Raw genomic sequence first — 24,299 nt, forward strand, 5'->3', positions numbered from 1 at the left:
TGGATAGAACAAAAGATATCAGGAAATCAGACCAGCTCTTTGTTTCATTCTCTGAAGCCAGAAAAGGTAGACCAGTGGCTAAAACAACTCTTTCTAAATGGTTATTTGATTGTATCACCTTTGTCTATTCAGCTGCTAATATGCCTTTACAACACAAGATTATAGCTCACTCAACCAGAGCAGTTTCTACATCTTCTGCGTTCCAAGCCAAATTGCCCCTTGATAACATTTGTGCAGCAGCCACTTGGTCTAAACCTCGTACCTTTATCACTCATTACAAAGTTGATAAGGCCTCCAGGGACAGGGCTTTCTTTGGGTCTACGGTTTTGAAGAATGTAATCCCGTGAGCCACCCGAGATGGATGGTGCTTGGGACGCTACCCATCAGTAAAGCATGAACGTCGAGATTGAACAACTTCACATTAAGAAATGTACTCACCATAACGTTCCATGTGAGTTGTTCATCTCGCCTTCATTCTTACGTCCCTCCCTCCTTCCCCCACCATGGCTGATAGTTGACCTAGAGTTAGGTCTCATCCTGGTTGCTAAATTCTTCTTCCCCTCCATAGGAGGATAGCTCTTCCATATGGTTATAGTACATGCAGCAAACAAGATCTGAGGTAATTCACAGTGCATCATGGGATAGGGGCTTGGCCTCGAGCTACTGGAAGACCTCAAGCTTTGCATACCCATCAAAAAAGAATGAAGGCGAGATGAACAACTCACATGGAACGTTATGGTGAGTACATAACTTCTTATTTTTTTGGTACTGTGTTTAATCTTTTTTCTGATGTCAGAGGGGTCTAGAGGCTTTAAAGTATTCCTCCTGTGGGTATAAGATTCCACCTCAAGACCCACACTTTCTTTGTGTATACTGCTTAGGGCCTTCCCACTTGCAGGACTCCTGCAGTATTTGTCCTGCTTTTGGTAAAAAGGATCATCAGGGAAGGAAAGAAAAGCTTCTTCCTCCTCAGATGGGGTCCAAAATGTCTTCTTATCTGAAGGCACCCTCTACTTCTCCTTCCGCTGACCAGAAAAGGGAAAAAGAGAAAGATTGAAGGAAAAAGAGAATGAGAGACAAGACAGAGACAAACCTAAGGGAAAACAGAAAAAAAAAGAATGAGTTGACAAACCCAAAATAAAAAAAAGGTTTCTGGATCTGTCTGCTGTTTTGGGTCTGGCACCTATGATATCAAGGCAGTCTGATCCAACTGCATCCAGGATCTGATCGAGGAAGAAGCCTTACTGAATTGGATGTAGACCATACGATGAGGAGGTTTTTGAGGATACAGGTTTGCAGAGATTGTATGCAGTGATGGATTACATCCGAGATAGTTGTTCAGGGCAAACCCTCCTGTCCCTCTTCTAAACCCACAGTCACACTGGACTCCTCTATTCTTGGGGGGGGGGGGGTTTGAAGAGAAGGCAGTTCAAGGAATGTGGTCATCAATAGAAGCTAAACTTCATATCCGTGTCTTGGAGTTGAGGCCAGTCCTCCTAGTGTTGCAGGCTTTTCAGGGCCTCCTATCTAAGAATGTGATTGCTATCCACTCGAACAACATGTTGGTGGTTTGGTACTTCAACAAAAAGGTGGGACATGCTCATACACTCTTTGCTGGGATGCCATGAGGGTTTGGCAGTGGGTGATGTCTTTGAAATGCTTTCTCATAGCAAAGCACAAACCTGAAACGTTCAGTATCCTGGCGGGCACATTGAACAGGACTACTGTATTGCTTCATTAATGATCTCTCAATAGAATGGTGGCAACGGAAATTCAGTCACTGGGGGCCAACTCTGCTGCGTTCTCATTGCTTTGTACATCAACACCAAAAGCAGAAGTTACTTCACCCTCTTCCCTCTAAAGGGACAGTCACAGAGAGCACAGAGATGCTTTAGTCAGTTTTTAGCCACCAGGTCTCCTTTACATTTTTCCTTCTATTCTCTGGTCCACTGTAAGCCTTACTGAATTGGATGTAGACCATATGATGAAGTTTTTGAGGACACAGAAGCAATGGGGAGTCCTCCTGGCTCCATCCTCAAGGAGAGGACTAAGATCAGACCCTTGGACACTGACCACACTATTTACGATGCTGTCTTCTTTTTTGAAACAGATGCATATATGATGCAATCCTCCTTCCTGTAGCAGCTTTGGATCTGATAGCTCTTTGACTTCCTCCCTCAGTGTCTTGATTCAATGCATTTGGGTTGAGTAGAGTCCTGGAGTCAGATCATTGGAGTTGTGGCCCTGATGGTGGAGTCGACTGAAGTTTTTGGAACCATACCAACCTGTCAGAGCTTCAGCCCTAAATAGCTTGGTTCCAATGTCCTCCTTTGAGCTGTCCACCTTTCATAGGTTCATAGGTGTGTATTAGGCTAATATCCCTGGAGCCTTTACAAGCCTAGCTCAAAAAAATTGCCCAGGCATTGTGCCACCCGATGTTAGTTCATAGTGCCCAGATCCAGTAGGGCAACTGGAGTGATGCCTGGGGTGAACTTTCTGTTATCCATCCACTCGTCAAGATCTCTGTTGGAGGGCCAGCGAGCTGCTCTGCTTGACATGAATGGGAAGCTTATTCCAGAGTATGGGTAGTCTTTGGGAGATGAACCTGTCCCTCCTGCATATTCTGTTAATTGTGGTAATGAGGTTGTTATCTTTGGAATGTGTGGTGTGGGGGGATTGGGATTTCTTTAGGTGTAACATTTCAAGTAGGACTGTGTCGGACATGGCTTTTTAAGTCAAGCAGAGATCACCTTTAAGTAGACGATAAGAGACTGAGAACATACTTTTGTGACCTCTCCAGCTGTTGTAGGTGTCTGGTCAGGTACATGCCAAACGGGCCATTATATTCGATGATTGGTTTAATGAGGGATGAGTAGAGAGGGGATGATGATGACTTTCTTCCTGGATCCAAAACCTCTGGTTATAAGATGTGCCACATGGAAGGACTTTCTGACCACAGTGGCAATGTGGTAGTCAAAGGTGTTGTGGCTTTCGACCTGGGTGCCCAGATCTCTTATGGCCCGTGCTGTGGGCTCCCATCAGCATGGTCATTCATGGGAACTGAGTTTTTTCCAGAGGAGATAACACATTTTTTGGCATTAAGCTTCAGGCTATGGTTCCGACACCAGTCATTGGTCTCAGAGAGGCCCTTTTGTAGGATGTCTGCATCACTTGGGGAGTTGATAATGACTCCTAGTTTGCAGTCATCAGTGAACTTGGTCAGCCAAAGTCGTCCTTTGTTGGCCTGGACTTCTGAGAAGTAGATGCCAAACAGGACAGGGCCCAGGACTGAGCCCTGTGGGACTCTACTCGTGACTGGTTGACAGTCTGACTTGGAATCCGCAACTTTCACTCTGTGAGTCAATTTGCAACCCACTTAGTGGTGTAAGGATTGATGCCTAGTTTGGTGAGTTTATCAATGATACTGAGTGGGGAATGGTATCATAGCCCTTGGCCAGGTCGATGTAGGCTGTATGCACTACCTTACCCTCATCCACAGCTTTGGTGACTGCCTCGAAGAAGTTCACCAGGTTCAGCAAGCAGGATCTCCCCTTGACAAAGCCAAACTGTGTGGGATCATGAGTTTGGAAATTGCCTATATCTGTGTTAAGCAGGTCCATGATGATGCACTCCATAGCTTTGCATACTAGACTCGTCAGGCTAATGGGGCAATAGTTCCCATGATCTGTAGTTGCTTCCCTTTTATGGAGCAGGATGACTGTAGCAGTACGCCATTCATGAGGGACATAGCCTGAGGTAAGGCTGTGATTTGAACAGGGCACACAGATTTGGTGCCATTTCATTTTGTAGTTCATGTAGGATGCAGCCAAGTATATTATCAGGTCTCCTGGACACTGTATTCTTGGCTGTGGACAATGCAGATTTTACCTGTGCTGCAGAAATGGTGGGTACCAGGCTTACTTCTGGTATTGTGATAGGGCCCTTGGGGTGGGGGGCTAAAGTTGGCACTGAATCTGTTGGCCAGTATGTTGGCTATATCTGTTGGCTCAGTATAGAAGGTGCCATTGTGCAATAACTCAGAGCAAATCTGAGCATTGCCTTGGAGGTTTTTGATATAGCTATAGAAGGCTTTGTAGTTGTTTTTGGTGTCAGCCGCAATTCTGCCTTCATAGCTAGCTTTAAAGGATTTGATAAAGGATCTCAGCTTTTTGTTGAGACTGAAAAGGGAGGTTTTCCAGTCTTGGAACTTCATTTTTTTCTGCAACAGTTTCTTCCTTCTGTTGTAGAGTTTACTGATGGCTGGGACCACCAGATTGGCTTCCTTTTTTTTTGGAGGAGAGCTTCTTAGTTCTGTTTGGTATGACAAGGTCCATGCATTTGTGTACATTCTAGTACAGTGCATTAGTGCATGATTTGGCAGTCATGCAGCTATTTTCCATTGGCATGGGTACAGAGAAGTTAGCCACCTCTGTTTTTAGGAGCCCAAAGTCGCCTTTAGAGAAGTTTTTCAGGGTAATCACCTTAGCGGGGGATGTAGGTGAGATGGAGACTTCCATGGTGATCAGTTTGTGGTCAGAGTGAACCAGGGAGAATTGACTGTAGGTGTGGAGCAACGGTCTCCCATGTTGGTGATAACCAAGTCGCGGATGTTGCTTCCTCTGGGGGGGGGGGGGGGTCAGAATGAACTGGTCCAGGGCATTGGAATTGATAAATTTCAGAAAGCGTTGGGCCTGTACATTGGTATTTGAATAGTTTTCCCAGTTGATGGAAGGGTAGTTGAAGTCACCCAGTATGATGGTATTGGTTTGGACTGTGATAGATTCCAGGGTGCTTAGGAACTTGGAGCAAGAGTCTAGGGACATGTTTGGGGTTTTGTATCAGGCTATGACTTGTATCACCATCTTACCCAGTATTAGTTGTACCTGAAGTGTCTTTGATGCATTATGCTGGGCTACCAGTCTAGAGGTGTGTGTATTTTTTAAGAATATAGAGACACCACCGCTTTTGGAGCTTCCGGCCATATTCTGGGGCCGAAAGGTATGGAATGACTTGTAGCCTGGGAGTGCAGGGGTGCTTTTTGCCTCTTTAAACCAAGTCTCCATTACAGCACAGATGTCAACATTCTCCATTTTGAGAAGAGGTTTGAGCGAGTGCATCTCGAGATTTAGACTTCTAGCATTCAGCAGCATGACCCTCAGATTATATTTGTTTGTAGCTGTTACTGTTGAATTTTGGTCTTTGGAACACTGCCTAAAAAGGCACTTTGAAGCCAAGAAGTGTATTGATTCTACTCTAATAGGTGGTTCTTCCTACACTCCATTGGCTGAGTCTGCTTTCAAGGCTTTGGAGAGGGCCTTGGCTGGACCAAGAAGACTGGTGCTCACACATTGTTCAGATTCATCCTTACTCCTATTGAAGCCTGTACCTACTTCCTGTCATTCTGGTTGAAATGGACAGAGTGATCCAATTAGCTTCGATTCCTCTTGCAGTTCGAGCTCCACGTCTGACCCTGAGGTGTCTCCTTCAGAAGCCCCCAAAGCACATTCCCCAGTAGAAGACTTGCAGGTAGAAGCATTTGACTCTTCTCATGAGTCTGTCACCAAGGACACCAACTTGGATGATGGAGAAGGTTCCTCAAGACCCCCCACCCCCCCAAATGCATCTTCTTTGGACACATTCTGGACTTTATGAAACAGAGGTGGGATGGTCCACCTAAACTCCTCCTTCTGAGGAGTTGGCGTTTCTTGAAGCTTTTGGTTCCAGCCCATTGACATTCTGGGTGGTCCCACATCCTGACACCTTGATTGAGCTTGTCATCCAGAAGGCTTGGAAGGAACCTGATGTGGCAGAATCTATCCTGAAAAAGCCAGGTAAGATTCTAGTTGTCCCCAAAGGTAGAAAACATTGGGCTAAGGGTCCTCCAGTAAATGTCATGGTGGTAGCAGCGGCCACAAAAAAGGAAATGTCTGAAGACATTTCCTCTGTACATCCTCTGAACAGGGAGTCGAGGGCTTTAGACAGACTGTGGAAATGGGCATACTCTTCAGTAACATTTGCACTATGAGCACTGAACTATTTAGCACACATGGCGTGATTCCAAGGGAACTTGGTCAAAGAACTTTCAAAGTCCCTGTCAGGTAGGTTACCTATTTCATACAGAAAACAGTGGATACCCAAATGTTTATCCTGCAGTAAACCTTGAATGTGGCCATAAAACTGCTATCTAATGCAACAAGAAGGTACAAGGGCAGCCAGCACAGGTATTACCATGAGTGTCATGCCTGGATGCAGCTTTGTGATTTTTTTGTAAAGCTTTAAGACATCCTTCATAAATACACCCTGTGATGGAGCCACCATATTTGGATCGATAAAGGAAATTCATACCAGGAGTGAACAGGATGGTAAGACCTTGTCTGCCAATAGGGATCTGTTTTTCTGTTCTTCAGCGATTCTTTTCCAGGAGTCAGAGGTGGAAGGAAAATCTGGTTCATGAAATCCCAAGGTTTTTGCCAGGACACTCTTGGGGACAGGTTTCCTTGAAGGAGAGGAGGAAGCAACTCCACTGGACATTGCCCACGAGGCAGGGGAAGTCTAGAAAACCAAGGTTTCCATGGGCTGTTCACAGAGAAGCCTTATCAGTAGCCTGACTGCTGCACTCTGAAGGCGGTCTGGGGACACTTCTCCTTGCACCCTCTAGCCGGGCAAGCAATAACTTCTGATTCTTGGGTGCTAAGGATCATTGCCAGAGGTAATAGAATACCTTTTATAGGCTCCCCAAGAGCAAGTCGGAAGATTCTCGATACTCCACACAATCAGTTGTAATATGCAGCAACAGAGGTTTCAAAGTTGCCAGACAAGAGAGTCATCCAACCGGTCCCCCCAGGCCAGCTAGGATCTGGAGACTGTTCCAGGTACGTTTTAGTTCCAAAAAAGACCAGGTACCTCAGATCAATATTGGGTCTCGGCAATCTAAATCAATATGTATAACAGACAAAATTCCAGATGGTCTTGCTACAGTCCATTCTACCTCTTTTAAAGAAAGACTATTGAATGTGTTCTATTGTTCTCCAGGATGCCTGCTATCGAATCAAGATCCAGAGGCAGTCCAGGAGAGTCCTCCATTTCAGGCTGAAAGCCAATCACTTTCAGTTCAGGACACTGGCATTTGGTCTCACCACAGTCCCTACAGGTGTTCAACAAGATAATGGAAATTGTATCAGCTTTTCTCTGGCTACAAGGAATCCAGGTCTTCCTATATTTAGACAATTGGCTTCTACCTGCTTCCACCAAGGATCTACTATTTCGACACCATTCAGTCCCTTTATCCCCAGCAACTCACTAGGGGATATCAGTTAACTTCAACAAAAGCAACTTATCCCCCTGTCAAAGTATACAATTCATAGGCTGCCACATAGACACTGTACATCATATAGAAAAACTTCCCCTGGCAAGAGTCAAATCTTTAAGGTCTGCAGCACTCCAAGTGCTGAAACACCCTCAACCTCAAGTGCAACTCATTCTTTGACTCTTAGAATTAGTGGCCTCCTCTATAACTCTAGTTCCCTTGGCCAGATATCACATCAGAGTTCTACAGTGGACACCAGCTGTACATTGGGCACAAAAACTTCAACCTCTTGACAACAGGATTTGCCTGTCACAGGTTTGCAGAGATCATATACAGTGGTGGATTACATCCCAGACAGTTGTTCAGGGCAAACCCTTCTGTCCCCCTTCTTCTAAAGCCACAGTGACAACGGACTCCTCCCTTCTTTTGGGGGGGTTCAAAAAGAGAAGACCATTCAAGGAATGTGGTCAGCAGTAGAAGCCAAACTTCACATCATTGTCTTTGGAGTTGAGGGCGGTCCTCCTAGTGTTGCAGGCTTTTCAGGACCTCCTATCCAAGGATGTGATTGCCATCCACTCAAACAATATGTTGGTAGTTTGGTATGTTAAGAAATGAGGTGGAACATGGTCGTACCCTCTTTGCTGGGAAGCCATGAAGGTTTGGCAGTGGGTGATGTCTTTGAACTGCTTTCTCATAGCAAAGCACCGACCTGAAACATTCAGTATTCTGGCAGACACATTGACAGGACTACTGTATTGCCTCACCCTTAGTCTCTCAATAGAACAGTGGCAACGGAGATTTTCAGCTGCCGGGGGCCAACCTTGATACGTTCTCATTGCTTTGTACCTCAACAACAAAAGCAGAAGTTATTTCACCCTCATCCCTCTAAAGGGACAGTCACAGAGAGATCCTTTAGTCAGTTTTTGGCCTTCAGGTCTCCTTTATGCATCTCCTTCAATTCTCCTCATCACCAAGTTCATCCACAAAGCCATGTAGTACAAGACCAAGGTAATCCTTATTGCCCATTTTTGGCCTCGGCAGGTATGATTCCCCTTTCTTTGGCCACATCTTCTGCACCCACCATGGGTTCTAGATGCCATCCCGGATCTCCTCACTCATCCATCTGGGTTACCTCTACTGGATATCCAGACCCTAAAACTCACTGGATGGTTTCTACAATTCTAAAGATTGTCAGAGATGCCACACTTTCTGCCCCAGTAATCAGTATAATATCTGCTTCTCAAAGGGTCTTAACCAAGATGATGTACAAAATTAAATGAAAATATTTTCAATATGGGCCTCTTTAAAGGGATTAGACCCTTTTGTTATGTCCTTTTACCTTAGAGTTTGGAGTTTCCTTCAGAACTATTTAGGTCAGTCTGTAACTACTCAACAGTCAAAGTCCAGATAGCCACTATTTCAAATTTTCACATAGGACATGACCATACCTCCATTGCTTCTCTTAAAGTGGCCAAAGCTTTCCACAGAATAACATTTTTATTGAGACCCCCAATTTGTGATATGGTCCCTCCTTGGAATATTGCAATTTTACTTCATTCCCAACACAGAAACACTTTGAGCCCACAGCCTCATCAAATCTAAAGTTTCTTTCATAGAAGACTTTTTTTATTTGCCATTATGTCAGCAAAACGTGTGCTGGAATTGCAAGCACTTTCTCGCAAACCCCCGTTCCTTACCCTTTTTTTTATAAAAATTGTGTCACTGAAGACAGACTCCTTTCTCCCCATGGTAGCTTTGGAATCTAACTTGAATGAACAGATTGATTTTCCAGTATTTTTTTCAAATTTTACTAACAAAGAAAAATATACCCTACATACCTTAGATGTTCATAGGCAGCTTAGGTTTTATCGACATCGTACTGAGAGTTTCAAAAAATCCGACCAATTGTTTGTATCCTTTTTCTAAGACAAAGCATGTCTAAAGTAATACTATGAAAATGGCTAGCAGACTGCATTTCATTTTGTTTATAAGTCAGAAGGTCTGTCCGTACAATCAAACCTTAAGGCTCAGTCTAACAGAGTAATGGCAACCTCAACAGCTTTTGTAAAGAGTTCCTGTCAGTGATATACGTACTGCAGGAAATTGGTCTTTGACTGATAGCTTTGTATCTTATTTATAAGTTAGATGATTCATTTATCTTATTTATAAGTGAGCTGTACATCTTTTAACTGTGCCATTCTCAGGAATGTCCTTCCTTGAGTCCACCCAGGTTCCTATTGGGTCACTTGAAAATCTGTCCCACATGTTGAAACAGATGAAAATAGACAACTTCAGATATGAAAGTTATGTACTTACCACAACAATAGGTCTGTATTGTCTTACTTTCGTCTGATTCAACTCCCTTCCCTCCTTCACCCTGCCAGGTTGGCATTTTCTTCTTCTAGAGATTGACCAGTCCTTGCCATGACTATGTCTGATGTTTGTATCACTTGGGTTATGTACTGGTTTCCTTTCTTTCCTTTGTTTTTTTTTTCCTACATAATTTGACCAGTTGAAATCCGCCAGCAAATTCAGTCTGAGGTAATTCAGACTGGAGAGGTGAATTGTGGGTGAGGGAGGAGTCAGAGCTGTTGTATCCAATACTATGGTATAAGGTGGTGAGGCCCTGTATGCTGAACCAGATGAAAATAAGACAACACAGATTTATCGTTTTGGTAAGTACATAACTTTCATTACTTTGGAACATGCTTTTGGTTTTGCACATTTAGAAAAACATTACTTTCTAGCAGTTGTACTGCAATATTGCTTAAATACTAGTCATTTCTTTCTGTTATGCTTTTTGCCACATGTACAGCCTGCCTCAATTTAAATGTGCTACTTTCATCATGGATTCTTTCCTTTTACATTACATTGCTTATTGGCTGTCTTAAATATTATTTTTACAACAGCATCCTGCCTTTATTTCTCAGGTTTGCTTTATTACTTGACTCTCATTTTATTTTCCATAACTCCTTTTCATTTATTATTTGCTGTGTTCTGATTAGTCATGTGCCTTCACAATTAGACATCTCCATTCATTTATTCTCCAGCAACTGAATGCAGGACCAGTGTTAAGGCAAGAACTGTCTCTAGGGGGCTGACATTCGGGAAGCCATAGGGGGGTACTTTGCGTTTTCACTGACATCTTGGCTATACTGATATTTTGTATGTAGCATAAACCACCACTGGGAAGAGGAGTGTGCTACCTACATCCTGCAAGGGCTGACAGCACCTTTCTCTTGCAGGTGTATTTGTCCCTATATGACAGCTATGTTGCCTTCCACCAAACAATGGCATGGTGAGCTGAAAGCATATCCCAAGACATGCATCTGCATTGACTCTCCTCTAAAGGATTGTGACAGTGTACGTCCTTTCTACAGTGATGGGCCCATCCACCCACCCCCCTTCTGATTTATGAAGTGCCCAAACTGCTACTCAATCTCAAGCCACCTGGTGTGTAATCAGGACTTTAGCCAGCTCTTTCGGCATACAAGGATAACCATTTGATGCTTTTATCTATGTTCTAGTAATTTCACTTGCTCTTCAGACATCTGTGCCTTTTGATAAGGTTAGATCAGTTTCTGTTAAGTCTGTCAAACACTTCCTTTCATATACCACAAAATATTCTCTTACTAGAGATCTTGCAGATCTCCAGATTCCTAGTGTTTGACTCCAATCTTCAGGTCATTAACGTATGCATTTACAGTCAGTGTGGAATCTTTTGACACTTTTAACTCTTTTATGGCTGACCTTCAACCTCTACCTGCTCCTTTACTCATTCACTGACTCTACTGGACTTGCCTTAGCTTCCTCTGGGCTCTAACTGATCTGTGTCCTGCGATGATGAGGATATCAAGGATGCTGAGTCAGAGTCATGCTGCTGCTGCTGGGGAATGGGTATGCTGTAACTCGCCCTCCCTTGGCAGCTCTGTGAGCTCTGCTGTGGCTGCCTGTGGAAGATGTATGTGCACTTCAGTGCATGCACAGCCTCTCTACCAAACGCCACAGTGCTTGCAATATGAAACTTGGTACACTGTTCTGCTGCTGTTGCAGTAAGCCAGGCTGCTGCCCCCCAGGATAGGTGAGCTGATGTCTACCACTCGCTCCCATTCTTCCCCCAACTGAATCCCTCCAGTGCCCATTTCACTAGTCAAACATGGGTCATCTGGTCCACATTAAGGGCTTTATCCTTCTGCACTATGGGGCTACTTCAAGACCTTACAATCTTGTAAAAAATGTGAAATAAATGTAAATTATTTCTGGGTTGGCAAACATTACTGCAAGTGCTGCTGCTAAGTGTTTCTGTTCATCTTGAAAAGTTAAATGTCTTTATGATTCTTTCCCTTGCATCATACAGGAATGTTTGACACTGGGCATTTTCAGTTTTTTTTCAGCCACTCTGTTTGCAGTGAGGAATAAATCAGATTGCGTGACCTAAAGCCCCTGGTTTAAAGTCTGATTTCTTTCTTGCAGCTGAATGTTCCATAAGGGTGTAAAGATATTTCATTGAGAATTGTACTGTTGTAGTTCCAAACACAAGAGACATGGCCACAGCAAAGAAGTACATTTGTTGTTCAGATACATATCTTCAATTATGGCTGATAGTTTCCACAGTCTTGATACCATATAATGTCAGAATACTTAATATGTGACGCACAGAGATAAGATGTTGTCTAAACTCCGTGAGATCCAGTGACGATCCCTTCTGCTGGTCTTTTGTCTTTTCCCAGTTAGGGGTCACCACAGCGGAATTCCTGTCCGGTAATGATTGACAGTGAATTTTTACTGTCGAGTTGTCAGCCCCGCGCCCAACCTTCAACACGCTCGCACCTACCTGAATGTCTTTAAATTCACTCGACTGCAGGGAGGACATGCAGACTCCCCACAGAAGGCGCTTCAGCCAAGAATCGAACCGGAGAACGTTTTGCTGTGGGGCGACAATGCTAACCGCTGCACCACTGTGACAGTCCCTTCTCTGTGCCATTAATCAAGGAGACTCAATTCTCACCATTGACACCGGTGAGGGATGGCCACTAGGAGCAAAAATGGATACACACAGTATTTGCTTAGTGCAGAGAGCTGCATCTGAACAATTTCTCTTAAGAGCACACTCCTGATCTGGGACTGAACTCGTTCTCGCTCTCTCTGTTGCTTTTGCTGTATCGCGCTCTCTCTCTCTCTCTCTGGGCCCCAAACAAGACTCAACACTGAAACACTGACCACTTGGAGTTCTGTGTCCCTATTCCAAGTAGCTGATGCACACACTTGGATATTTGATCTTCACACACACACACAAACACACCTGGGAAAGGCTGGCACAGATTTACCAGCTGTGCCCCCTCTTCCCAGACTATAAGGTAATTACGCTGCAACCAGTCAGCTATTCTAAGACTTGACATAAGAATACCTAATTATACTGAGTAAAATTAATACTAATACAAATGGTAGAGTTTGACTAGTGCAACAAGGCTTTCAGGAGCGGCTGCAGTGTCACTAAAATAACCATAAGCACTGTTAAGATGTTAAAAGTATTCTCTAAAAGACCAGCCGCAATGAAAGGTATAGAAATATTTAATAATAAATAGAAAACGTGAGAATATTGAATATCTATGTACAGTAAACACCAGAATTTCAGTTGCAGTAAATATTAAAATAACACAGATGAATAGGTTCACACATATACAGAAAAACAATACTTAACTAATCTCACTATATTTTCCTGACTGACTAAAAATCAATGTTCCCTAGTTAAGTTACTTACTACAGCAAGGCAAGGTGAAGGGGTGTGGTTGTGTGTGATATCTGTGAGAGATATTTCCCATCAGGTTCTGGAAGACAAAGTGCTGCTGCAAGAGTTCTGTCATATTTCTCAGTAATATCTAAAGAATCATTTCATTGCTGGTTGTAGAATGACATCTCATCTGGTCACATGACTGGTGCAGCACACACCCAGGGCTTTGCTAAAATCTGTTACAACATGTGAAAGCTATAAAACAATTTCAATAACTTCCACCCTTCCAGGGTAGCAATTAGTTCACTCCTAAGGACAATACAGTAAGTTTCCTAGCCCTAGTTATCCCAGACATTTTTGTCTCTGGCTGCAATTAGACCCTCAAGATAAAATCTTTTTGGCCAAAACCAACCCATTTATTTTTCAACCTATTTTTCAAAATTAGCTGGACTGAGATTAACGTCTTCCCTCCCAGAATTCTCTGTTAAAACATATGCATTTAATCAGTTATAATAATACTGTCTGATATACATATATATCTCTTTTCTGTCCAGCAGGACCCACTGTTAATGCATTTTTAACAGAAGCATCTGTACAAATCACTGTGATAGTCAAATGACATAAAATTCACAGAAATAAAGTAAGTCGAGGTAAAGCAAACAGCAGTTATCCAGAGTAAAAAAAAAATTATTAAAAGAAATATGCATTCGAAATCGCTTTCACAGTATTCTCTACTACTTCATCAGACTTTCATACAAACAATGCTCCTGTCATTTAAATAGCATGACTCCTCAATTCATTAGGCAAATTAACCATATTAAGACCAATTTTGAACAGAACAGCATATAATATAAATATGCATATGTTAATGTGCAAAATATAAAAACAGAAAGATATTGTATTGCAAAAAAATTTGTTGCAATAAAAATATAAATAAAATTAAAAACTTATCACCTTCTCAGCTTTCTTGCTTTTAGCAAGGGTTTTAAAGGGACCTTGTCATTGAGTCCTTTTCCTGAATCCGCTCTGTCTGACGATCCACTTTGCCTAAAAAAAACATGAAATAATGAGAACTCTCTGTCATCATGACATGCTGAGCTAATGCATTTGTGGTCACATGATGCTAGATGTCATATAAGTGTTCCCTTATCCTAAGACTGAGCATCCTATCTGCTTTGCTTACATAGAATGCACTGCATACCTGGCAACATGCCAGGTATACAAGGTGTTCTATCTGGCAAGTATTCCCAACCTTAAACTTAAATGTTCTCTTGAAATCTGGGTCCTTAAACATCCCTTTTGAATTAATGTGTTGACATTGATTGCATTTTCTACAAGGTTCTGTCACCTGTTATACACAATCCATCCTAAAATGGTCATGCTCCTTCGGATAGCATAACAACTATTTGATGTTTCTCGTGTTTTTATATAAGACGGTTGGCTTGGGTCCTACTACATGCTTGATAGAATCTGTTGTCAAGGTAGACCAGTTTGTTTGTGTCTTTTGGCTTTTAGGGGTCGCCACAGTGGAACTCCAGTCCGCTAATGATTGGCAGTAGATTTTTTACGTGCCGAGTTTGCCAGCCCTGACGCACAACCTTCAACGAAGGTACGCCCATTCACGCATGTCTCCACACACAAGACGCTCTAGCTGAGAATCGAACGGTACAACATCTTGCTGTCAGGTGACAACAGTAGCGCAATATATATATATATATATATATATATATATATATATATATATATATATATATATATATATATATGTATCCAACAGTGGTTTAACATTGTTGGCATACAATACAGGTATCCTGGCAAATTGTTTCTTACTATTGATATTGCCTGTGGTTACTATAGATAATGTGGCTTAGCCACTGTATCCCTCAAACCATTTACCTCTTTGTTTATTGCAGAGACTTTATCTTTTTTGTAACCCCCTAACTACCAATATACCTTCCAAATTTAAAAGTTCTGAGTTATACACAGTTTGTTCTGTACTTAAACTTGATAATCTCATACTTTGTTTTTTGACTATGTTGTCAAAAATATGATTAGGGTACTTGCTGGTTCTGGGAAATAGTGTTAACAATCCTGCCTGTGTATACCAGTGTTATCTGTTCCTTACCTGTTGACAGAAACTTTCACATCCAAAAAAATAAGTACTCCTATTCGAACGATTCATGGTAAAAGTTAAAAAAGGGGTAGAGTTGTTTATATAATCATGGACCATTTTGTTTCAAATGACATAAAATTCTTTACAAAACTCCAGCTGGCTATGCAGGCATATATTACACACACACTGCCCTCCTCTCCCTGTCACAGATGACACTACTTTCATATCATCACCTCTCCCCCTTTTGAAGACTCAAGTTAGTTTTTCAGGTGACCCTGGAAAATGTTGCTCGAGAGAAGTGGGCCTGTCTGGAAACACATTATTACATCTATACCCTGTCTTGAGAGCCCATCTGCATTGGCATTGCTGACCCCACTATGCTGCTGGTTGTCATATGCCTGCAACCCCTTAATAACTTGACATTTTGCTGGCTGGCACGATGTAGCCATGTTATGGGATTGTTGTCTGTAACCACAATGAATTTCCTTCCATACAGATAGGGCTGAAGTTTCTGCAGTGCTCATACTATGGCTAGACATTCTTTTTCTACAGCTGCATAACTTTCCTTCCTGGGTTGGAGTCTACGGTTGAGATGTACAACTGGGTGCTCTTCTCCGTCTAAGGAAACCTTTCTGAGTACAGCCCCCCACCCCATGGTTTGAAGCATCCACCTGTACAACAACTTCTTTGCTGTATTCTGGACTGGCTAACACAGGGGGTCCTCCCAAAACCCCTTTAAGCTTTTGGAATGCCTGCTCCCAGACTAGGGTCCCCATTACCTTATCTGGCCTGTTTTTCCTTGTCAGATCTGTGAGGGGAGCAGCTGTTTTCCTATAATTGGGAATTAACTTTCTGTAGTACCCCACTGCCCCCAAGAATGCCCTTGCATGCTTTTTGGTAACAGGGGCAAAGCCACTCCTGAATAGCTTCGACTTTGGCAAGCTCTGGCCTTATCTTACCACTTCCCACTGTATGTCCCAGGTAGGAGACCTCTGCCATACCTACCTGACACTTACTAGGCTTAATTGTCAACCCTGCCCTTTGCAGTCTGCAGAGGACCCCCCCCCCCGACATGCTGAAGTTGCTCTTGTCAGGAATGGCTGTAGATAGCAATATTGTCCAGGTCAGCAAGGGCATAATCTCCTGCTAGGAACCGATCTACCAGCATCTGGAAGGTTGCTGGGGTATTTTTCATCCCAAAGGGCATCTTTGTGAACTCCTCTAACCCAAAAGGAGTCACAAAGGCTGACCTCTGTCTAGCGGTGCCAATCAAGGGCACCTGACAGTAGTCATTGGTCAGATTAGTAGTGGTCCAGATACTTAGCCTCACCCAGCTGCTCTGAAGCTTCATCTGTCCTAGGCATGGGGTGAGCATCTGACTCCGTGTGGCTGTTTAGGTTTCTGTACTCCATGCAGAACCTGGTGCTGTCATCTTTCTTTGGTACCAGCACCACTGGGGAAGTACAGGGACTGCTGCACTCCTGGACTACCCACTGTTTGAACATTTCCTGTATCTCTTCCTTCAGTCTGCCTGACTCACTCAGGCACCCTGTAATGGGCCTGCTTGACAAGCCTTTGGGGTCCTGTGTCCCCATGGTGCTGCACCAGGGGGAGTACCCAGGTCTCCCAGTGAACACGCCCCCAAACAGAGAGTTTAATGGAGAAGGACGAGTGCTGGTACAGAAGGGGAGAGGGGGGATAATTTCTGTATATGAGATGGATGTGAGTGGACCATGCATTTCTAGGATAAAATAGAAAACTGAAGAATAATTTATTGGACTGAAATGCAGAAATCAAAGAGATTTTTTGGGTTAGGGAGTATGGCTGGGGTGTCAAGCCTAAAGTAAAGAATAATGGTTTGGTTTACCTTACTTGGGTGAAGAATGAGATCGCTAAGAAGTGAAGTATAAGAAGTAGAGGTTGTGGATGTTTGAAAGCAAAAAAAAGGAATGTCGCTTGTGCTGTTGTAGAGACCATGGAGGTATCGGTGAGCCAGTGGCTTTGCATATCTTCATGAATAAAAATAGAAGGGTGGGTTGAGGACATTAATTAAAAGTAGGCAGTAAGATGGGGGGGGGGGGTATCTTTGTGTTTGATTATATAGTGTTTGTGATGTTTTGGGGATATAGATGTACAATTTTGGGTTTGCATGCAGAGAGTATTGTGGATGATGCACAATTATTTAGATGATAATACTGAAATGTACAGTTTTTGAGAATTTGAAAAATGAAATACTTTGATTTATAGTATGTTGTGGTAATTCAGATTAATAATTCAGAAATAAGCAGAAAAAAGTATAGAAACTTCTACACTGGACACACTGAAAGTGTACATACAGTGTGCCTTCAAAGAAGTAATTCTAGCAAAACTGTATCATATAGCCCCTTTATTGTAGTTTGTTTTTTCACACTCAAGCCAACCGCATTGCCATGTTCCATCACCATGTTCTTTAACATTTGCCATTGTCAAATAAAGAACTTTAAATATTCTGTGTGCGCTATTTTATTTTTCCATAACTGCAACTGTGTTAACTTAATTCTGAAGTAAGCACTTCCATCTTCCACATAACTTTGCTATAACAAGCTCATGTTAGTCCGTCCAGTACTAGCGAGAATTTGTATGAGTTTTTTGGAAACTTGAGAAACCTGGAAAATGATCTTTACCGCCTGCATAGGCTCGTCTGGCAGAGAAGACATTTACAAGCGTGCCTGCATTTCAAGGTTATCCCCCGCGGCATGCGGGTTCTATGCATGCCAACTTACGGGGATAGCCATCCAGAATTACTTCGTCAATGGCAACAGCTAAACATTGACTTTGGGAACAGATACATCCAGCTGCTGCTAGATTATTTCACACCGATTGAAGCGGAGCTCCTTGCAAAGGTAGAGGAACAATATAAATCACTTTCTACTAACTATCAGACTGAGTTTTGTAATTCAAAGATACAAGCCATGAATAGACAGTTAGCTTTATATAGTAACAAGTTGGAGCAGATAAAAATTAGAAAATTGAAGCGTGACTGTGAAGATTTTCATCTCGGCCGTATCTTTGTATGGCCGAGAACTAGTCCGAATGATAAATCACATCCTATACAAGCACCAGTAGCCTCATGCTCCTCTAATAATGGCTCTGTGACTGTACTAAATGAAACGACCAACGTTAGATTGCTGTCAGAAAATGCGATTAATGAAGAACCCAGTGTATCTGACACACCTGTTGCATCCCTACCCTGCAACCAGCAGGGATTAGTTAACCAAAATAGTTTGGGTGCTAAGTCCAAAGCTATCAGTTTGAATAATAGATTTATGGCGCCCATACCTTTAAATTTTCCTCTCCCCTACAAAGGGGCAGTGCGCACCCGTTCCAACAGCCGGGGGAGAGGAAAAAGGAAATTATCGGGGGAAACACCGGAACGAAGAAGAAGAACGAAAGTTTGAACAGTCTGTTTTTCAACTTAACAACAAGGACATTTACATCGAATGAACAGTGTGTACTGAATAAGGGCTTGTCATTTATCCCTTCCAAACATAGTGTTGTATCTGACACTTTGATAGGTTTACGCATGTTTTGCAGAAAACTGTCTCTCGAGGTTTTATTTAAGGATGCATTACCTAATCATTTTGTTGATTTAGATGCCCCTAACTGTAGGAAGAAAAGTGCTTTTATGCCTCCACTAACACAATCTATTGAATGTTTCATGAAAACATGTGAGCGGGACTTTTATCTTTACTATGACTGCCATGATAGAAAGAGCATCTTTGTTAACTTAAGTGCAACAGAGAAATGTGAGCTACAAGGTCTTTGCAATGATACTAGTTTAGTGTTCAAACCGGCAGATAAGGGAGGGGGGATTGTTGCCATGGATGCAACCTTTTATCAACAGTTAATGTTGAATATGCTGAGCAATGACAGTGCTTATAAGAAAATAGAAAAATCGGATGTAAAATCAATAGTGCAGTATGTCTATGACACTTTTTACGATCTGTTGATGACAAGATCCATAGATAAATCCCTTTATGATTTTCTTATGATAGATTTTCCTCTGATACCTATAATTAAAGGTTTGCCCAAGTTACACAAGGATAAATATCCACCCCCACTGCGTCCCATTGTATCAGGTTACCATTGAGTAACACAAAATGCATCTTCATACATACAAACTAAACTGGGAGTGCTTGTGAAGAAAATACCTACTATACTACATGACTCTTACAAATTATTAGATGATCTTAAATCAGATGTGGTGAAAAATAAGATGAAAGTAGATACCTTATTAGTTACGCTAGATATAGAGAGCCTCTTCACCAGTATCCCCAATGATTATGGTATAGATGCAATAAGAGCACATATGACAGAATTGAAAATGGATAACATCGAGACTATGAACATCTGTTGCATGTTGGACCTGGTCTTAAATAATAACATTTTCCTGTATGATAATATGGTATATGCACAAACATGGGGGGTGGCTATGGGCACCCCCTGTGCCAATGCATATGCCAACCTTGTTGTCTACAAATGGGAATTTTTAATGATTCTAGGTTTGACAATGTGGTTTTATACAGACGATTCGTAGATGACATTCTATTACTGTGGACTGGGGATGTTGTCACCTTGAACAATTTTGTTAATTTCATGAACACTACTACACCTTTCTTTAAATTCACGTATGAATATTCTAAATTAAGTATTAATTTTTTAGACATCACTATTAAGAAAGGAATTAACAATGAATTAGTTACTACACTTTACAGAAAATCCTGTTGGAGGAATGGAGTCCTCCATTATGACAGTTTACATCCACGTCATATTTTTCAAAATATTGTAAAGAATCAGATGAATAGGATATTAAGGATTTGTAGTGATGAATCAGATGCACTACAATTAATTAATTCTCAGAAGAAATATTTTATGGATAGGGGATATCCTATAAAGCTGATAAATGATGTGGCAGAATCCTTACTTGGGAATTCGAATTCCCAGATAGTGTCGTTTAAATCACAGAGTAAAAAGAAAATGATTCATAATATAGAATATGATATTAAATACACGAGTGACGTGCAATACTTAACCAGTATAGTTAAAGGGAATTGGAAAATTTTGCTATCAGATTCAACACTTTCAGGACTACTTGGGGAAAAACCGGCCTTTAGATACAATAATTGTATGAATTTAAAAAGGCTGTTATGCAAGGAAAAATTAGATATTGCACCCATTGACATCAGGGCTCAAATAAAAACAGGTACCTTCCCTTGTGGAAAATGTTCACTCTGTGGATATATAAATAGGAAGGGAGACTTTAATGTCCCAAATGTTGAGTTTAGCTTAAAAACCTACATTTTATGCAACCTGTAACACCAGAAATGTTGTTTATTAGGCTACTTGCAATCTTTGCAATAGTTATTATGTGGGTATGACATCACGAAGGTTTAGAGACCGGATATACAACCATATTTATGACATAAGAAGAAATAGTCCCACCAATGCGTTGGCTATGCACTGCAGCACTCACCCCCAACACAGTTTTGTGTTTCAGATTTTACAAATAATAGACCCTAATAGAAGAGAAGGAGACCATATGAATACTCTGGAAACATTTGAACTAAGATGGATCTTAAGATTGAAAGCCCATCTACCACCTGGCTTAAATACTATGGTTAATATCCGGCCTGCCCTGTTAGGTCCTACATGACCCACTATATTATTGCACTACACTTTTCTTGCGAGCAAGTTGCATGTTTTGTTATATCCAGTCTATTTAGTAGGATTTCTATATTGTGGCGAATTTTTTCGTCTTCTAATCTCTGTTTGTTGGTTTTAACACATACTTTATGCATATTCATACCTGTTGTTTATTAACATTGACATACTATGTCTATATTAATATTTACTATATAATATATCCAATAGCACTTTCACACATTCTGTTATTCAGGGAGTCGATTATAACTTCTTTCGTTGTCTTGAGGCTGTGGTGTTTGTTGGATATATATGCTAGTAGAATGATGATATACATCTTCGAGCACTTTTTAATGTTCTTGTATTTTTTGTACAGCTATCTCAGTTTCTTAGTTATCTAGCCTCGGCTTTTATTTAGCCTCGGCTTTTATTAGTTGAAACATATTTGATTTCTTTTGATCTTTCTGACATAATTTCTTAGTGGAATTATGCTTTTATGAATCTGTAATACATGATATATAAAAATTATTATAGTATCGAATGTTTTTATGACCATGCGATTGCTATTAGAAAGATCTGGATAGGATGCCTTTATGCTTTGGGATTGGAGAATGATTATACTAGTGGGTCACGGAATAAGGACTTCCCAAAAATGTAATATTTTGTCCGTGCTGTTTGTAGATATAGTACACATTATGAGTCTTTATATATGTGTGCAGTTATATACAGCCCTATAATATTGATAAAATTAACTTTGTTATTTTAGCTTGGCTGTAGATACTATTTTGGAGTTTTTTATATATAGAATTTGCGTTATTTGATGTATTTTCATTATACATATATTATATCTTAATAACATCTTTAAAGTAGATGTTTGTTATAGAACATCAATTATATCTAAATAAATGAAATTTTTTGGGCTGTTCTTAGAAAGTTAATGACCTTTTCAGCCACAGGCTTGATAGAGTCAATGAAGAACAGCTTCTGTGCCTTTATGCACTCATTAATCATTACAGTTTTTAGTTAAAAAATTCTTTGTTAGCCTCTCAGTCTTTTAGCTTAGGTTTTTATTTTAGTTGCAGTATAATCAATTATCATTTGATGTACATTTCTGGCAAAAGATTATTTAATGAGAACTTAAATATATTATGCTCTAGAAGTGTCGTAATAGCGCATGGTATTTCAAGTTCCATGACTGATACATTAAACGAAAAAGTATGTATTTCGCCTTGTTTTGTTGAACTCAAAATGCGGCTTGTAACGACAAGTACTCTGAATTGTTTACTTTCCATATATGGGCATGACTTCCTTAAGAACTGTTTGTAGCAGCTTATTTGTACTAATTACAGGATAACACATGATATTGATTATTATACGTTCATAAGATTAAATTATGAAGGGTCATTTGTATTGAAAGTATTTTTAAAAACAGTATATTTAAGCTTTTTTACTGAACGCAAATATATCAGCGTTACTTTGATGAATCATCTTAATAATGCACTGATTTGTCTTTCAATTGATTGAATGATTGACAATTATGTTTTCACTATAAAGGCAGCTAAAATCTTTGTAAAATTTGTAACCTGATGAAGCGCATCTTATTGCGTGAAAGCGCTCGTTTTTGTTTTTACTAATAAAAGATTAAAAACTTTTCTCCTCGTGGTGGTTTCCAGCAATATTTAAGCCTAGCCCCTTTATTGTAGTTTGTTTTTTCACACTCAAGCCAACCGCATTGCCATGTTCCATCACCATGTTCTTTAACATTTGCCATTGTCAAATAAAGAACTTTAAATATTCTGTGTGCGCTATTTTATTTTTCCATAACTGCAACTGTGTTAACTTAATTCTGAAGTAAGCACTTCCATCTTCCACATAACTTTGCTATAACAAGATTCATAAACAAGAACCTCATCAGTAATCACATGCCCACAGAAATTATTTTAAAATGAAAAATCTCAAAAAATAAAATTGAAAACTTACAGAATTACTAGTTTGATTCAGAAGGTACTGGGGGTAAACACATACCATAGCTTTCAAATGCATTTGTATCTCTTTGGTCAATTACTAATCTTGCAGCAATAGTATGTATCCTCCCTATCATAATGGAATACCCAGGAACAGTAGACTGTGGCATAGTGATGAAACTGCCTCCTATTGAAGTGTTGTCAATCAAAATGCCAAATGCATACAGATGAAAGAAAGGATCAAAAATCCAGCAGAAGACAGAATTTTGAACATCATTCTTCTCCTTTAAACTTTTTTCTACAGAGGGGCAAGAAGATCCCCCCATGTGAGGGGCAAGCCCCCCCACACACACCCCTGAACATATATGCCAACTCTAAGATTACCTTACCTCAGAGAAAAGGGAATGTTCCTTTAAAAGTCAGTCTTGGACTTGGTATATGTAAATCTACTTTTTCGGCCATTTTGTCTGTGTTTCAGGATTCGGTGAACCTGGTTGTAGCTCTTCAAATGGTTTTACTGGTGAAAGTCCAAGACCCAGGCTGCCTGAGTTTGTATGGCAGCCTGGATGCTGGAGGAACTGGCATGTGAGGAGAGGTGAATGACCTTTGTATGCCTGATCATCTCCCTCCCTCCCTCCCTCTCTCTCTCTTGTAGAGGGGAAGGGGATGTGGCTGGAGGTATGCCCATTTGCCCCTCTGGAATTAAACTAAATATGGAGTTCTAACCAGTAGCACTTGGGTAGGGATACTGATGCAAACGTCACTCAGAAGTGGAGTGTTTATCTTGCAAAGTCCCATTGCATACCCACATGCACTTAAGTCAACTGATATATCAAGAAGTAGGCTAAGCAGCCGTCATGGTCTCCATACACATCTGCCTTTGTTCCATTCACAAGGTATTTGAAAGTATGGTGACCCTGAGGCCTTAATGAATAGAATGTTAGGACGCAGACAGTGAAGGTTCACACTGATATGGGCCCCACTTACAGTGGCCCAGGGAGAACATAGCAATAGGATGTGATATAGGGACTGAAGACCGAGGCAGATGATCCTGGCTGGTCAGTCCTCTGGTGGAAAGTGTTAGGAAAAAAAAACTGACAGGAAGCTTTGACTTGATTATAACTGGCTTACCGATCGTTACTTTAGTTTCTTTTGTTTCTGAATTGGATTTCAGGAAATTCATCTCTTTGTTTACTTTCAAGTTGAATTTCTTGAAAATACAAGAAATTGATTACAAATGGCATCCTGGTTTATCGTGTATATTAAATGTGTGGAAGTATGTGACTTTGATATAGTTCTGGTAATAAATGTCCTTTCTGAAAAAAATAGGTAGATATTGGTTTATGTTTAAAATCTTGGTTATGCTGACATTCTGTTCTCTGTTGTGCAGAGCTGCTCTAGGTTTGTTGTATATACTGTACTGCTCCAGATGTCAAACATTTAAATTCTCTAACTTAGTTGTCAGTAAGGTGGAAATTATGGTACAGATAAAAAATAATTTAGTTA

The 24,299-nt window shown here is 40.9% G+C and overlaps 1 protein-coding gene across 6 annotated transcripts in view; it reads left to right on the forward strand.

Annotated features, from left to right (window-relative positions):
- KDM4C (lysine demethylase 4C) overlaps positions 1–24,299 on the forward strand; it is a 3,520,425-nt gene that overhangs the window by 132,583 nt on the left and 3,363,543 nt on the right. The window lies entirely within an intron of this gene.

Source organism: Protopterus annectens, chromosome 2.part0 (genome assembly GCF_019279795.1).
Source record: "Protopterus annectens isolate FY-2018-M chromosome 2.part0, PAN1.0, whole genome shotgun sequence".
Classification (NCBI taxonomy): Eukaryota; Metazoa; Chordata; order Ceratodontiformes; family Protopteridae; genus Protopterus; species Protopterus annectens.